The sequence below is a fragment of the Oncorhynchus kisutch genome, linkage group LG3, assembly GCF_002021735.2.
Source record: "Oncorhynchus kisutch isolate 150728-3 linkage group LG3, Okis_V2, whole genome shotgun sequence".
NCBI lineage: Eukaryota > Metazoa > Chordata > Actinopteri > Salmoniformes > Salmonidae > Oncorhynchus > Oncorhynchus kisutch.
In genome coordinates, this window is record NC_034176.2 from 26836872 (window position 1) to 26853998 (window position 17127).

A 17127-nucleotide genomic window follows, 5' to 3' on the forward strand; every position below is an offset into this window, starting at 1 on the left:
TAGATAACTTAAACTTGCTATCTTTGAGAAGAACTTTGAGTGACATACCTAATCAAATACATTTGGTCACCATACAATTCCACCTTTTAGTTTCTGGGTCAATAATAGTCCACAAATATAATGATGAATTTCATTTTACCTCCCATCACAAGTTCACAACATGCACTTCCAAAGGCAGAGAGGGCTTTTTGTTTTCTAAAGCAACCAGCACTGCCTCCAAATTGCCTCCCATGAAACTTTAATGACTGTCTGTGACTGAGCCCTGAATAATTGAACAAGGGAAAGACCTGTCCTGGATGATTCCCACTGTAACACATTATGGAAATATACAAATAATACTATTAGATGAAACAAGCCACCTCAGCAATTAGGTGGGCTGCTGGGAGAGGTTCAAACTTTGACACTTTTGCTTACTTTAATTGCAATGAGGGCTACTCCGACAACTTGTGCTTGAGGAATGTCTGATTCAGTATTGAGACTGTAATTCCCTTTTAAGAAGGTCTCCCTTTATTCTTGAACTTCTTCACAAGGACTTTGTTCTTTTTCTGAACAATTGTGTTCCGTCTTCTTCTTGTATAGCCTACATAAGAAAAAACCTGTAGAAAACTGGCAAACCTATTTACCATCAATATTGTGATATCCTTGGAACAAATGTATCAAAAGATATCAAGTCTTGATAATACTATTAATGAGTTAGGTGTACAAGAGAAGCTTGGGAAAAGTGTATTTTGTTGATAATCTGAGTGCAGACTTCAGCTCTTCCATTTCCAGATTTGAGAGTTACTGTATGTTGATATTTGTGAAATAATGAAAACCACTACTCCTCTCCGGCTAGAGGTTTTGGTAAATAAAGTATTTCAGCCTCGATGGCATCACAATGTTTAATGAAAATAACTTTTGGAGCACATGTGTACTGAATAATCTTGCCTGAACCTGTTAACTCTCAAAGGTAATGCAGAGACTTCAGCTCAGAAGTCTACCAGTCTTGTGGCACTTTCAAACCCAATCGGTCGTGTCTTTAGCTGGTGCAGTCATTAGGTTACAGAAAACTACTGCATGATAAGTATGCAGGGCTCAGTCACTGGAATGTCTTGGAGTACAAATTAAGTAATGCATTCCGTGTATCTTAAGATCTGTCTTCTTTACTTTGCCAGGCAGTCAGAAAACATCACTTAATTCCCTTCCATTTGGGAACCTGTGATCAAATTACCTTTGATGATGTGCTACAGAACTCTAAAGGTTATTTACCATGGTGCCAGTTCTCCTTCTGAAGGCACAGTACCCTTCTTACAGTAATCCCAACAGAGAGAACAGGAAGAATGCGGTTACTGCACCCTCTTAAATGAAATGTGAAGCCATGCAGAGGAAGCGACCAAGAGAATGTAGCCGTGGGGCAGCTACTGAGACCCAAGTCTAAGTGGACTGAGTCAGGCCTCCTGTTTACCTGCACAACATACAGGCAAATACAGTTATTTAGAATAATTCTGAGTTTAATTCTGCCATATAGCTTAATTACCCAATTGTTCCATCTTCAAAAATTTAATTTAACTCCAATGAGGAGTCATGAAAGTCCCATGAATGTACAATATCCTCAAAAACTGCAATCTACGGTTAAAAATGTAAAAGCATTAGTCTGAAAATTATTAATGGGAGAAACTGAACATCAAGACCACTTTGCATAGACACCAAGTTTAAAATCCTCCATCATTGTCAAAATAAAACATTCTCAAACAAAATGGTGTAAGCATGCCATCTGCTGTCAGAACATCTGAAAGTGCTATTACATAGAGAGCAGGTAAAGATGAGTCTTATTAAAATAAACTGCTCTTTATTTTAAAATATAAGGCTATCGAAAACAAACACTTTGAATATTGAAAAATAGATAAACAATGAATGATTAGTGCAATTTAGGTAAATCATTTACTGCTGTTTGCATAGATCAGCTTGCTTTGGTGACAGGCCACCATTCCTCCTTTTTAATCCACAGTTGCATCTGAAAAGAGTAAAAATAGAAGACCAAATGAGCCAAAACCAAACCAAAGCAAACAAACCACCATGCAAAACCAAAGCAAGCCTTGTATGGCAATGTTTCCTCTGTTCATTTGTGTCACCGCCACCAAATATTGTTTGTAATATATGCAAAAACCGCATGCTTAGACATAAGTGGTATCCATGAGTTTACAGATTCCATGAACTGGGTAAGTAGAAAAAGTGCTTAATTGCCAAAATCTCGCACTGTCCCTTTAAGATCAGCGTGACAAGTTATAACCAAGTACCAGTCAAAAGTTGACACCTACTCATTCAAGGGTTTTTCTTTAAATTGACTATTTTCTACATTGTAGAATAATAGTGAAGACATCAAAACTATGAAATAACACATATGGAAACATGTAGTTACCAAAAAAAAAAAAAAAAAGTGTTAAATCAAAATACATTTTATATTCTTCAAATTAGCCACCCTTTGCCAAGAGTGTGCAAAGCTGTCATCAAGGCATTCCCTCAACCAACTTCATGAGGTAGTCACCTGGAATGCATTTCAATTAACAGGTGTGCCTTGTTAAAAGTTCATTTGTGGAATTTCTTTCCTTCTTATTAAAGCGTTTGAGCCAATCAGTTGTGTTGTGACAAGGTAGGGTGTGGTATACAGTAGACAGCCCTATTTGGTAAAAGTCCATATTATGGCAAGAATAGCTCAAATAAGTAAAGAGAAATGACAGTCCATCATTAATTTAAGACATGAAGGTCAGTCAATCTGGAAAATTTCAAGAACTTTGAAAGACTCTTCAAGTGCAGTCGCAAAATCCATCAAGCGCTATGATGAAACTGGCTCAAGAAGACCACCACAGGAAAAGAAGACCCAGAGTTACCTCTGCTGCAGAGAGAATAAGTTCACTAGAGAGAGTTACTAGACTCAGAAATAGCAGCCCAAATACATGCTTCAGAGTTCCTGTAACAGACACATCAACAACTGTTCAGGAGACTGTGTGAATCAGGCCATCATTGTCAAATTGTTGCAAAGAAATCACTACTAAAGGACACCAATAATAAGAAGAGACTTGCTTGGGCCAAGAAACACAATGGACATTAGACCGGTGGAAATCTGTCCTTTGGTGTGATGAGTCCAAATGTGAGATTTTTGGCCCCAACCGCCATGTCTTTGAGACGCAGAGTAGGTGAACGGATGATCTCTGCATTAGAGGTCGACCGATTAATCGGAATGGCCGACTTAAAGTTTTCATAACAATCGGAAATCGGTATTTTTGGGCGCAGATTTTTTTATACCTTTATTTTATACCTTTATTTAACTAGGCAAGTCATTTCAGAACACATTCTTATTTTCAATGATGGCCTAGGAACGGTGGGTTAACTGCCTTGTTCAGGGGCAGAACTACAGATTTTCACCTTGTGAGCTCGGGGGATATAATCTTGCAACAGTTAACAATGCTCTAATCACCTGCCTCTCATTGTACTCCACGAGGAGCCTGTCTGTTACGCGAATGCAGTAGAAGCCAAGTTAAGTTGCTAGCTAGCATTAAACTTATCTTATAAAAAAACAATCAATCATAATCACTAGTTGTAACTACACATGGTTGATGATATTACTTGTTTATCTAGCGTGTCCTGCGTTGCATATAATCGATGCAACGCTGGGGGATGATTTAACAAAAGCGCATTTGCGGAAAAAAAGCACAATTGTTGGATGACTGTACTTAACCATAAACACCAATGCCTTTCTTAAAATCAATACACAGAAGTATATATTTTTAAACCTGCATATTTAGCTAAAAGAAATCCAGGTTAGCAGGCAATATTAACCAGGTGAAATTGTGTAATTTCTCTTGCGTTCATTGCACGCAGAGTCAGGGTATATGCAACCGTTTGGGCAGCCTGGCTCATTGCGAACTAATTTGCCAGAATTTTACGTAATTATGACAAAACATTGAAGGTTGTGCAATGTAACAAGAATATTTACACTTAGAGATGCCACCCGTTAGATAAAATACCGAACAATTCCGTATTTCACTGAAATAAACGTTTTCTTTTCGAAATGATAGTTTCTGGATTCGACCATATTAATGACTCGTATTTCTGTGTTTTATTATGTTATAATTAAGTCTATGATTTGATAGAGCAGTCTGACTGAGCGATGGTAGGCAGCAGCAGGCTCGTAAGCATTCATTCAAACAGTACTTTTGTGCGTTTTGCCAGCAGCTGTTCGCAAGCACAGCGCTGTTTATGACTTCAAGCCTATCAGCCTAATGGCTGGTGTAACCGATGTGAAATGGCTAGCTAGTTAGCTGGGTGTGCGCTAATAGCATTTCAAACGTCACTCGCTCTGAAACTAGTGGCTTTTGTGGAGCGATGGGTAACGCTGCTTTCGAGTGTGGCTGTTGTCGATGTGTTTCTGGTTCGCGCCCAGGTAGGGGCAAGGAGAGGGACGGAAGCTATACTGTTACACTGGCAATACTATAGTGCCTATAAGAACAACCAATAGTCAAAGGTATATGAAAAACAAATGGTATAGAGAGAAATAGTCCTATAAATACTATATTAACTACAACCTAAAACCTCTTACCTTGGAATGTTGAAGTCTCATGTTAAAAGGAACCACCAACTTTCATATGTTTTCATGTTCTGAGCAAGGAACTCAAACGTTAGCTTTTTTACATGGCACATATTGCACTTTTACTTCTGCATTATTTAAACCAAATTGAACATGTTTCATTATTTATTTGAGGCTAAATAGATTTTTATTGATGTATTAAGTTAAAATAAGTGTTCATTCAGTATTGTTGTATTTGTCATTATTACAACAAAAAAATAAAGAATTGGCAGATTAAATCGGTATCGGCTTTTTTGGTCCTCCAATAATCGGCATCGGCGTTGAAAAATCATAATCGGTCGACCTCTACTCTGCATGTGGTGTAATGGTATGGTGTGCTTTGCTGGTGACACTGTCTGATTTATTTAGAATTGAAAGCACTCTTAACCAAGATGGCTACCACAGCACTCTGCAGCGATACGCCATCCCATCTGGTTTGGGCTTAATGGGACTTAATGGGATCATTTGTTTTTCAACAGGACAATGACCCAACACACCTCCATGCTGTGTAAGGGCTATTTGACCAAAAAGGAGAGCGATGCAGTGCTGCATCAGATGACCTGGACTCAACAATCACTAGAACTCAATTGAGATGGTTTGGGATGAGTTGGATCGCAGAGTGAAGGAAAAGCAGCCGACAAGTTCTCAGCACATGTGGGAACTCCTTCAAGACAGTTGGAAAAGCATTCCAAGTGAAGCTGGTTGAGAGAATGCCAAGAGTGTGCAAAGCGGTCATCAGGGCGGCTACTTTGAAGATTCTGAAATATATATATATATATATATATATAGTAAAACAAAAATTAGGGGGTTACTTCATTATTCCATGTGTTATTTCATAGTTGATGTCTTCACTATTATTCTACAATGTAGAAAATAGTACAAATAAAGAAAAACCCTTTAAATCAGTATGTGTCCAAACATTTGACTGGTACTGTATATTTGAAGCACACAGAGCGAGCCACGAGCGCATAGCCAACAATTGCTCCTCATCTCCCTACAGTGCAGTGGCACGCATAATTAAATTTTTATGCATTTTGGAGTAAACTATCTTCCTTTAAAGTCACCAGAAGTAACCTTCTCAGACGTTCCAAATATCCCAGGGGGCTTGAGCCCAGACCAGTGCAGTGAAGAGAGAGACATTAACTGCCAGAAGAGAAGGTTTTTGTGCTCCAATTAATAATAACACCATTTTATCACAAACACAGGGATAACATTACACCAATTACCCACTTCTGCACTTCCAGCAGCCTCCATATGTGATGTTATGGGAATAAACACCACTTCTGGTAAAATGTCATTTCATTAAGGCCAACTGCTGTTTGGTGACCGGATACAAACTTTAAATATAAGGTAAACTTAGGTAAATTTGACTGTAATTACCTTGAACGGTTCCAAGGTTGGAGTTATCAAAAAACGGATTGGGACAGTTAATCGACATTCAGAGCCTGGACGGACATCAAAGAACTTTCTCTTGGGTGAGTCGAGGAACTTCTTGGGAGAGTGAAGGAACTTCATGGGAGAGTTGAGGTCCTCAGAAGTCATGGGAAGGCGTCGTTTTGTATGAGTACATGCAGATGGAGGTGTTTCAACCACGTCCCTCCTCTCCTTCAGCTTAACTGCTCTAGCCTTCCACTTGGAAATATCTCCTTGCTGAGTGGAAAGACGGCTGTGAAAACAGAGAGAAATGGCAGAATGTCAGTGATACGATATCTCAAGAAACTTCGAAACATTACAGTAATCTTAGAGTCATCATTACCTCACCAATTCAGAAATTATTTTTTTGTAGCCGTTTCACTTCCTCAAGTTTGTTCTTTTCAAGGAGAATGTTGCTTTGGACCGTACGTCCTCTGGTGGTTGTCAGTCTGGCATGCAGATCCTCTCCCCCCATGACTGCAATAACAAACATCTCAATTAGGGCTCATAACTATTCACCTGTTGTTTTGTGGTCATTTCAAATTCTATTCTTAATATTGTCTGGGGCAGACTTAAATAACTGTTCTCCCTCCTGCTGTGATCTTCTCAGAGTCTCCTTCAGCGTCCTCAGAGCGTCCTCCTTGTGGTTTCGGAGCGTGGTCATCCTCAGTAACCTTGGGAAAACAAATGCAGAATGTCATAAACATGCCTCTTCTCCAATGATGACTCATGGAGAGATACTTTAACAAGCCCTGCTCAAATTCAGTAGTGGTACAAACCTGATGGAATCAAAGGAAGAATATATATTTAAAATGACATTGAAGCTCATGATTAAAACAAATTAAGCCTTACTCTTCTTGGTGTTTAGAGGACAATACAGTCATCTCCACCTTCACAACTTTAGCATTCAGCTTTTCAAGCTCAAGAGCACTAGGTGATGCTCTTCTCTTGGCCAGAACCTACAAACGAGAAAAAACACAGTATTGTACAATTTATACAGTATTGAACACATCCCACACAAAATACATAAAAGCCTAGGGGTGAAATTCCACCTTGTTCCAATACTTATGTCAGTCTCTCTTTGAGGATTTGGATAGAGCCCTCCCTATCCTTGACTTGTGCACAAGCATCCTGAAGCTCAGTTCGTAGGAGCTGGGTGGCTTGTTTGTGGTTTGAGACCCTATTAGCAGCTTTAATCTGGTGCTCAACTCTCATTTGCATTTTCTGCAAATACAAAATATACATTGTAAACTAGTCATGGGTTCAGATAGAAGAACAATGGAAGTTATCCATGAGATTAAAAACAGGTTAAAACGGTACCTTGATTTCTCCCTCCAACTGCTGACATTGCATGGCAAGATGCTGGTTGTCCCTCAGCTGGTCAGCTTCAGTCTTGACTGGGGCATTCTCCAGTATCTGCAGTAGAGTAAAGGTCTTACTCCGCTCTTCTTTCAGCTGACTGTCAGCCTGTGCTCGGACCACACCTAGCTCTTTCAGCAGACCACGGTGCTCATCTCACAATCCCTGTAAGGCAAGAGGAAAACACTGACACACAAATCATGATCGAACCCTGCGAAGCAATTGACATTCTGTATGTGCTAACTAAGACTGGAGATGATTGGTGGGGTTAACTACCTGGAGAGCCCATGTGTTGGCCTGTGCCACGGCAGAGCGCCGGGCCAGCTCTGCCGCGGGAAGCTCTCCACAGCTGACGAGCCAGGAAGCTCTCCACAGCTGACGAGCCAGGTGAGTGGACCATGCATAGAGCACTCAGCCTCCGCATTGCTCCTCTCTCACGCCCTCAGCTCCTCTGACACCACTGCTGGGTGAGTGGACAGGCACTCCTTAAGCTTATCCAAAACATTATTATTCTGATAACCCATGAACACAATTAGTTTCCCAACATACAGTATAAATGCATTTTCTGTCATTTCATTTTAAAGACAAAACGGTGCAGTAATGTGAGGCCTACCCACCTGGAGGTAATCGCCACTCTTGTCCAGCAGCTCTGACAGCCTCTGGTCCCAGACTCCAAGGAATTCGTTCTCAGCCACCTTGACTGAGTGACTGGGTGCCTGGGCTCTACAGATGAGCAGGTGCTGCAGTCTCTTCTCCTGAAATACAGCCAAGTAATTCAGGACCAGGGCTTCAAAGTGTGTTTTGTAATCCTTGGCATACAGCTTCAGCAGCACCTAAAATGTTTTGACTCAATTTAGCAAACTGAGTTTATTATTGCAGTTCAACATTAAATAGAAATTATTATGAACGTGTGACTATTCGTACCTTTGTATCCCAAGCCGCATTAGTTATCTGGACTGTGGCTCTATTGACATTGTTACAGATGTTTTTGGTGGACTTCGGAAGAAGGGACAACAGTTTCAGGATCATGACTTCGTCAATTTGTGTGACATCGACCAGGGGCCCATGTCCAGGCTTTGAAGCACCATTGATAACAAGCTGGAGCCTCACGAAGGACGCCTGCAAAGGGATACAATTATTTTTATTATGATGTCATCGAATTATGCATTTGTATAGATTTTGAAACAGAAAATCCAGTGCTAGCCCATCTGGAGCTGCTGAGTGGAAGCCTCCAGTCTGGATCAAATTCCCTCTGCTTCGCTAGTGGTAAAACACTTTGCACTCCATGTTATTGAACTGCTCTGTCAATATGGAGATGGTCGCATTTGCATCACTGAGCATCAGGAATGGGGGCAAAAGTTAATTAGAAAAATGCCACAGCAAATTCAGACACACCAGAAGGAAACAGACTGTCCTTCTTTGAAGCCCTGCAATTATTTTTTCAACTGCTTCATCGGAGGGCAATGCAAAGGAACCATTTAATGCCATTTTAGCCAAAACCACTTGTACCAAAACATTCTGATCTTGGTTCTCTCACATTATGACTGCTTCTCTAAGTTCAGAACAGTCACAGACTCTCACCATGTCCATACTGTCCTGAAGGTTGCTCTTCACCTGGCTCCTATCATCTTTCACCATCTTCAACTGCTCTTCAAGAAGCTGGACCTGCAAAACAACATTCAAGGAATTAAAATATATTTCCCCAAATGGCCTAACACCACCAGCTTTGTACTGGTATATGGTTTAACTACAACTTACTTGTTGTTTAAGTGGGGCCTCTTGTTGTTCTCTCTCAGCCTGCTGTTCTGTGTCCAGATGTTGCTGCTGTTCTAATGTCCTCTGGACCTGTATGAGCTGGGGAGACATTTCACTTTAGACCACATAAAAATAATAATTCATATATAAAAATTCATATTTTAAAACTAACAAAGGCTTCACCATGTCCATATTTTTCAGAAGATCTCTCTGAAGCTGGGCTCTCATCTTTCATGTGTGCGTGTTCCTCCTCTAGCTACTGTATCTGAACAAGGTGAAACAACATACAATGATCGAAACTGTCAACAAGAAACTAGGAGACACCATCACCTGGATGAGTTGAAGCTATTACTGACTTGTTGCTGAAGTTGAGTTGTTTGTTGTTCTGTCTCAGCCTGCTGCTCAGAGTTGAGATGTTGCTGCTGTTTCAGCTCCTCCTGGACTTTGATGGACTGGTTCAAAGACTTCAAATTATATTCATGGACAAAATAAATCATAATAATGGTTTCTGAACAATGTGATTAGAGAATGTTTAACTTCAACTCACCATCTCAACATTCTCCTCCAGTTCTCGCTTGAGCTGGTTCCTCTCCTCTCTTGACTCCACACAGAATCTCCTGGAGCTGGTCTCTCTCTTCAGTCAGTGATGTTACAGTGGAGAGCAGCTTCTCCAACTCCTCTGCATGTTTCTGAGGGCTGTCTGTCTTCTCAGACAGGAGACGCTCGCTCTCAGCTCGCACCGACTCAAGCTCCTCATTCAGCTGCTTCATCTGAACAGTGCGGTTAGCATTTATATTATAATCTATATCTCAATTGATGTGACAAATCAAATTGTATTAGTCACATGCGCCGAAAACAGGTGTAGACGTTACAGTGCATTTCTTACTTACGAGCCCCTAACCAACAATGCAGTTGAAACCCCCCAGATTAGAATAAGAAATTAAAGTAACAAGTAATTAAAGAGCAGCAGTAAAATAACAATAATGAGATTATATACAGGGGGGGTACTAGTCCCAGTGTCCTTAGCTTATTGGTGAGCTTTGAGGGCACTATGGTGTTGAATGCTAGTGTAGTCAATGAATAGCATTCTCACATAGGTGTTCCTTTTGTCCAGGTGGGAAAGGGTAGTGTGGAGTGCAATAGAGATTGCATTATCTGTGGATCTGTTGGGGCGGTATGCAAATTGGAGTGGGTCTAGGGTTTCTGGGATAATGGTGTTGATGTGAGCCATGACCAGCCTTTCATAGCACTTCATGGCTACAGACGTGAGTGCTACAGGTCGGTAGTCATTTAGTCAGGTTACCTTATTGTTCTTGGGCACAGGCACTATGGTGGTCTGCTTAAAACATGTTAGTATTACTGACTCGGTCAGTGACAGGTTGAAAATGTCAGTGAAGACACTTGCCAGTTGGTTAACGCATGCTTGTACTACACGTTCTGGTAATCCATCTGGCCCCGCGGCCTTGTGAATGTTGACTTGTTTAAAGGTCTTACTCACATCGTCTGCGGAGAGCGTGATCACAGTCTTCCGGAACAACTGGTGCTCTCATGCATGTTTCAGTGTTACTTGCCTCGAAGCGAGCATTGAAGTAGTTTAGCTCTTCTGGTACGCTCGTGCCACTGGCAGCTCTCGGCTGTTCTTCCCTTTTGCCGGACGCCCTCATCCTACTCCTTCTCTGTTCCTTGGGTGATGTAGAGGTTAACCCAGGCGCTCTCATTTGTTGACTTCTGTAAACATAAAAGCCTTGGTTTCATGCATGTTAACATCAGAAGCCTCCTCCCTAAGTTTGTTTTACTCACTGCAGTGTATCAGTATATAATTTGCGTCAGGCTCATCAGACTTGTTAAAGGAAAAAAAGGATTCTGCCAGTCCATGGTGAGTAATCGCAGTCCTGATGTCCAGAAGTTATTTTCGGTCATAAGAGACAGTAGCGGCAACATCATGTACAAAATAAGTTTAAAAAATAAGTTAAACACAAATAAATGAAAAAACACAATCGGTTGGGGACACAAAATGTCAGCCTTCTTCTCCAGCGCCATTGATGTTGTCAATTAAATTTGTTAAGTAAAAGCACATTTTACCTGACTTTGCAGTTCAACTAGATGTAACAGATGTGCACTATCCATATGTTTAATATTTTCCTCTTGATGGTGAATCTTTTTAAGGCCACCCTCAGCTCCTCCTGGTTTTCAATCATCTGCAAAATGATGAAAGGTACATTAGTAGAATTTTAAAAAGCTTCTTTTGATTGCAATTATCAATGCATGCATTTTCTAAATATTGTATTTAAAATCGATGAAATCACTCACCATCTCCACATTCTCCACCAGGCCCCTCTTGAGCTGGTTTCTCTCCTCTGTGACTCCCCCCAGCATCTCCTGGAGCTGGTCTCTCTCTTCAGTCAGTGAGGTCACAGTGGAGAGCAGCTTCTCCAACTAATTTGTATGATTCTGAGGGCTATTGGTCTTGTCAGACAGGAGATGCTCTCTCTCAGCTTGCAATGATTCAACCTCCTCTCTCAGCTGCTTAGCTTTTATCAGGGGGGAAACGGGTGAAAATGTGATCTGAAGAGGCTACAGTGTCAAAAAGTAAGGAAGAGTAGGCTATTAACCTGCAGTTCTAGAATAGACTCCTTCTGTAAACTTTGGCTCTCAAGGTCAGAGTTCAGTTGGCTCTGTTGTCAGAGCTCCTCCATTCCATCCAAGGGAAGTCCCTGGGTTTCTTCAGCCTAGAATAAAAATAATGTGTTACACTTGTAGCAGTAGAAGCATTATGGTGCTCACAGTGAACACTTCAAAGTCACTGAGGGTTGTTGAACTAGAAAACATTTGGCCACAGCCTCACCATCTCCATATTTTCCTGCAAGTCACCCTTCAACTGACACCTCTCCTCTGTCATGGTTTCCTTTTCCTCTCCTAGCTGCTGTATCTGAACAAAACAAAAAAGAAGAAATTTATCCAGTATTTAAACAATGTTCTAATGTAACCTGAATGTAAAAGGGTTGACAGATACTAACTTGTTGCTGAAGTTGAGCTTCTTGATGTTCCCTCTCAGTCTGCTGTTCTGAGTTCAGATGTTGTTGCTGTTTCAGTTCTGCCTGGATATGTATCATCTGAGGGGGAAAAGTATATTCCTTTTACATCCCCATTTACAGCTTGATGCTCCAATCTATTTCTTAAACAAAATGGCCTTCCTAAGGGTACAACTCACCATTTCTACATTCTCCTCCAAGTCTCTCTTGAGCTGGTTCCTCTCCTCTCTGACTTCCCCCAGTATCTCCTGGAGCTGGTCTCTCTCCAGTTAGTGAGGTCACAGTAGAGAGCACCAACTCCTCTGCATGATTTTGAGGGCTGTCTGTATTCTCAGACAGAAGACGCTCTCGCTCAGCTCACACAGACTCAAGCTCCTCACTCATCTTTTTTCTCCTCATAGGAGAAGCAGCTATGATCTAATTGTATTATTACTAAACAATTGAAGAAAAATCAAACCGTCAAAGAAATGAACCTGCTATTCTAGGAGAGACTCCTATAAACTTTGGTCATTGAGGTCAGAGTTCAGTTGTCTCTGTTGTCGGAGCTTTTCTTGGATGGAACAGAGACGCCCACGAGTCTGCAGCCTAGAGAGGAGAATAATATCACAATATAACCAGTGCTTGACTTGGGCAGTAGCTCACCGGAGCTGAATACCGGCACCACCAATTTTCTACTATTTGAACGCTTGTTCTTCTAATAGAATATTAGCTCAAAAATATTGTGGATCTCTTGGATTTAAATATAAACAGTACCAGCCCCCAAAACGAGTACCAGAACCTATTTCAGACCAAGTCAAGCACTGAATAAAACTGACACTGATGTTTTTGTTGAGTTAGCTACACCAAAGTGCAGCTGCTGGAAGACCAAAAACACTTGGACATGTCCTCACCATCTACATATTTTGCTGTAGGTCACTGTTCAACTGACTACTTTCCTCGTTCATGGTCTCCAATGCAGCATCTAGTTCCTGTATCTGAACAAATTGGAAATATCACAAGTGAAATCTTCCATTTAAAAAGGATCCCAGACAGTAACTTATGTATAAAAGACACTGGCACTGACTTGTTGCTGAAGTTGATCATCTTGTTGGCCACGTCTGCTGTTCTGAGATCAGATGTTGCCGTTTTAACTCTGCCTGGACGCGTATTATGTGAAAATGGCATATTCCTCTTGCATCCCCGTTCACAGCTTGATGCTCCAATTTTTCTCAAACAAAATGACCTTCCTAAGGATACAACAGTTACTAATCACCATCTCCACATTCTCCTCCAGGTCTCTCTTCAGCTGGTTCCTCTCCTCTCTGACTCCACCCAGTATCTCCTGGAGCTGGTCTCTCTCTTCAGTCGGGGAGGTCACAGTAGAGAGCACCAACTCCTCTGCATGATTCTGAGGACTGTCTGTCTTCTCAGACAGGAGATTATCTCACTCAGATCGCACAGACTCAAGCTCCTCACAGTTGCCTTATCTGAAGGACAAATTACCTAAATTAATTGCCTACTGTAGAGAGACAGCTGAAGTTAGTTGTTTTGAGAGGCACTGCACCTGATCTTGGTGTTCTTGGGATAGATTGTCATTTTGGTCCTTGAATGATTCACTGTCAGCAAGCTTCTCAATCAAGTCTTTCACGACTTCTTGCATTCCACACAATGTACACTGCTCAAAAAAATTAAGGGAACACTAAAATAACACATCCTAGATCTGAATGAATGAAATATTCTTATTAAATACTTTTCTTTACATAGTTGAATGTGCTGACAACAAAATCACACAAAAATGATCAATGGAAATCAAATTTATCAACCCATGGAGGTCTGGATTTGGAGTCACACTCAAAATTAAAGTGGAAAACCACACTACAGGTCTAGCATTGTCTTGCATTCGGGGAACCAAGGGCCAACCGCACCAGCATATGGTCTCACAAGGGGTCTGAGGATCTCATCTCGGTACCTAATGGCAGTCAGGCTACCTCTGGCGAGCACATGGAGGGCTGTGCGGCCCTGCAAAGAAATGCCACCCCACACCATGACTGACCCACCGCCAAACTGGTCATGCTGGAGGATGTTGCAGGCAGCAGAACGTTCTCCACAGGGTCTCCAGACTCTGTCACATGTGCTCAGTGTGAACCTGCTTTCATCTGTGAAGAGCACAGGGCACCAGTGGCGAATTTGCCAATCTTGGTGTTCTCTGGCAAATGCCAAACGTCCTGCACGGTGTTGGGCTGTAAGCACAACCCCCACCTGTGGACGTCGGGCCCTCATACCACCCTCATGGAGTTTCTGACCGTTTGAGTAGACACATGCACATTTGTGGCCTGTTGGAGGTCATTTTGCAGGGCTCTGGCAGTGCTCCTCCTTGCACAAAGGCGGAAGTAGCGGTCCTGCTGCTGGGTTGTTGCCCTCCTACGGCCTCCTCCACGTCTCCTGATGTACTAGCCTGTCTCCTGGTAGTGCCTCCATGCTCTGGACACTACGCTGACAGACACAGCAAACCTTCTTGCCACTTCTTGCCACACTACCTGAGCCACTTGTGTGGTTTGTAGACTCCGTCTCATGCTACCACTAGAGTGAAAGCACCGCCAGCATTTAAAAGTGACCAAAACATCAGCCAGGAAGCATAGGAACTGAGAAGTGGTCTGTAGTCACCACCTGCAGAACCACTCCTTTATTGGGGGTGTCTTGCTAATTGCCTATAATTTCCACCTGTTGTCTCTTCCATTTGCACAACAGCATGTGAAATGTATTGTCAATCAGTGTTGCTTCCTAAGTGGACAGTTTGATTTCACAGAAGTGTGATTGACTTGGAGTTACTGTTACGGTTTTCTTCCGTCGAAGGAGAGTCGGACCAAAATGCAGCGTGGTTAGTTCGATACATCTTTAATGAAGACAAAAACACGAACAATACAAAAACAATAAACGGAAAATGTGAAAACCTATACAGCCTGTCTGGTGAACACTAACACAGAGACAGGAACAATCACCCACAAACACACAGTGAAACCCAGGCTACCTAAATATGGTTCCCAATCAGAGACAACGAGAATCACCTGACTCTGATTGAGAACCTCAGGCAGCCATAGACTATGCTAGACACCCCTACTCAGCCACAATCCCAATACCTACTAAAACCCCAATACAAAAACACAACACAAAATAAACCCATTTAACACCCTGGCCTGACCAAATAAATATATAAACACAAAATACTAAGACCAGGGCGTGACAGAACCCCCCCCCCCCAAGGTGCGGACTCCCGGCCGCACACTAAAACCCATAGGGGAGGGTCCGGGTGGGCATCTGTCCACGGTGGCGGCTCCGGCTCGGGACGTGGACCCCACTCCAACCAAGTCTTAGTCCCCCTGTAATGCGTCCTTTAATTGGCGACCCTCGCCGCCGACCTAGGCCTAATAACCCTCACCAAGGACCCCACTGGACTGAGGGGCAGCTCGGGACTGAGGGGAAGCTCGGGACTGAGGGGAAGCTCGGGACAGTCAGGCAGGTAGTTTGCTCCGGCAGATCCTGGCTGGCTGGCGGATCTGGAAGAGTCTGGTTGACTGGCAGATCTGGAAGAGTCTGGTTGACTGGCAGATCTGGAAGAGTCTGGTTGACTGGCAGATCTGGAAGAGTCTGGTTGACTGGCAGATCTGGAAGAGTCTGGCTGACTGGCGGCTCTGGCTGCTCCATGCAGACTGGCGGCTCTGGCTGCTCCATGCAGACTGGCAGCTCTGGCTGCTCCATGCAGACTGGCAGCTCTGGCTGATCCATGCAGACTGGCAGCTCTGACTGCTCCATGCAGACTGGCAGCTCTGGCTGCTCCATGCAGACTGGCAGCTCTGGCTGCTCCATGCAGATTGGCAGCTCCATGCAGATTGGCAGCTCAGGCTGCTCCATGCAGGCTGGCAGCTCTGGCTGCGCTGAACAGGCAGGAGACTCCGGCAGCGCTGTAGAGGAGGAAGGCTCTGGCTGCGCTGAACAGGCGGGAGGCTCCGGCAGCGCTGTAGAGGAGGAAGGCTCTGGCTGCGCTGAACAGGCGGGAGGCTCCAGCAGCGCTGTAGAGGAGGAAGGCTCTGACTGCGCTGAACAGGTGGGAGGCTCCGGCAGCGCTGTAGAGGAGGTAGGCTCTGGCTGCGCTGAACAGGCGGGAGGCTCCGGCAGCGCTGTAGAGGAGGAAGGCTCTGGCTGCGCTGAACAGGCGGGAGGCTCCGGCAGCGCTAGAGAGGAGAAAGGCTCTGGCAGGGCTAAACAGGCGAGGCGCACTGAAGGCCTGGTGCGTGGTGCTGGCACTGGGTAGAGGACATGCACAGGAAGCCTGGTGCGGGGAGCTGCCACCGGAGGACTGGTGTGTGGAGGTGGCACTGGATGGACCGGACCGTGAAGGTGTACTGGAGAGCCTGAGAGCAGGACTGGCACAGGACGTGCAAGGCTAGGTAGGTACACAGGAGGCCTAGTGCGTGAGGCTGGCACACTCTTCACCAGCCGACTAACACGCACCTCAGGACGAGTATGGAGCGCTGACCCAGGTGCCATCAAATCCCCGACACGCTCCGTCGGACGAATATCATACCTAAAGCACCAAACTAGCAACTCCCTCATAACTCTCTCCTCCACTTTCCCCATTAACTCCTTCACAGTCTCTGCTTCACTCACCTCCAACACCGGCTCTGGTTCTGGTCTCCTCCTTGGCTCCTCACGATAAACAGGGGGAGTTGGCTCAGGTCTGAACCCTGACTCTGCCACACTCTCCCTGAGCCCCCCCCCCCAATATATTTTTGGGGCGGACTCTCGGGCTTCCATCCGCGTCGCCGTGCTGCCTCCTCATACCAGCGCCTCTCCGCTTTCCCCACCTCCAGTTCTTCTATGGGGCGTCGATATTCACCAGGCAATCCCAATACCTACTAAAACCCCAATACAAAAACACAACACAAAATAAACCCATGTCACACCCTGGCCTGACCAAATAAATATATA

The 17127-nt window shown here is 43.6% G+C and overlaps 3 long non-coding RNA genes across 5 annotated transcripts; all 3 read right to left on the minus strand.

The window, feature by feature from the left end:
- Positions 1–176: 176 nt before the first annotated feature.
- Positions 177–8328, minus strand: LOC109871915 (uncharacterized). Of its 3 annotated transcripts, none has more exons than XR_004208740.1 (7): positions 8300–8328; positions 7652–8130; positions 7337–7540; positions 6869–6975; positions 6360–6690; positions 5984–6269; positions 177–1993 (listed from the first exon to the last, which is right to left on the minus strand). It is a non-coding gene; the product is annotated as an uncharacterized LOC109871915 (long non-coding RNA). The 3 variants fall into 3 exon arrangements; XR_004208739.1 differs by lacking the exon at positions 8300–8328 and having other exon boundaries at positions 182–1993; positions 6365–6690; positions 7652–7866; positions 7993–8286; XR_002252375.2 differs by lacking the exon at positions 8300–8328 and having other exon boundaries at positions 183–1993; positions 7652–7866; positions 7993–8297.
- A 1039-nt stretch (positions 8329–9367) lies between these two features.
- Positions 9368–9968, minus strand: LOC116370469 (uncharacterized). The gene is made up of 3 exons (XR_004208741.1): positions 9678–9968; positions 9487–9582; positions 9368–9395 (listed from the first exon to the last, which is right to left on the minus strand). It is a non-coding gene; the product is annotated as an uncharacterized LOC116370469 (long non-coding RNA).
- Positions 9969–11146: 1178 nt separating this feature from the next.
- LOC116361452 (uncharacterized) lies at positions 11147–13860 on the minus strand. The gene is made up of 8 exons (XR_004207597.1): positions 13226–13860; positions 13053–13136; positions 12342–12747; positions 12148–12243; positions 11976–12059; positions 11743–11859; positions 11441–11661; positions 11147–11328 (listed from the first exon to the last, which is right to left on the minus strand). It is a non-coding gene; the product is annotated as an uncharacterized LOC116361452 (long non-coding RNA).
- Between the last annotated feature and the right edge of the window lie 3267 nt (positions 13861–17127).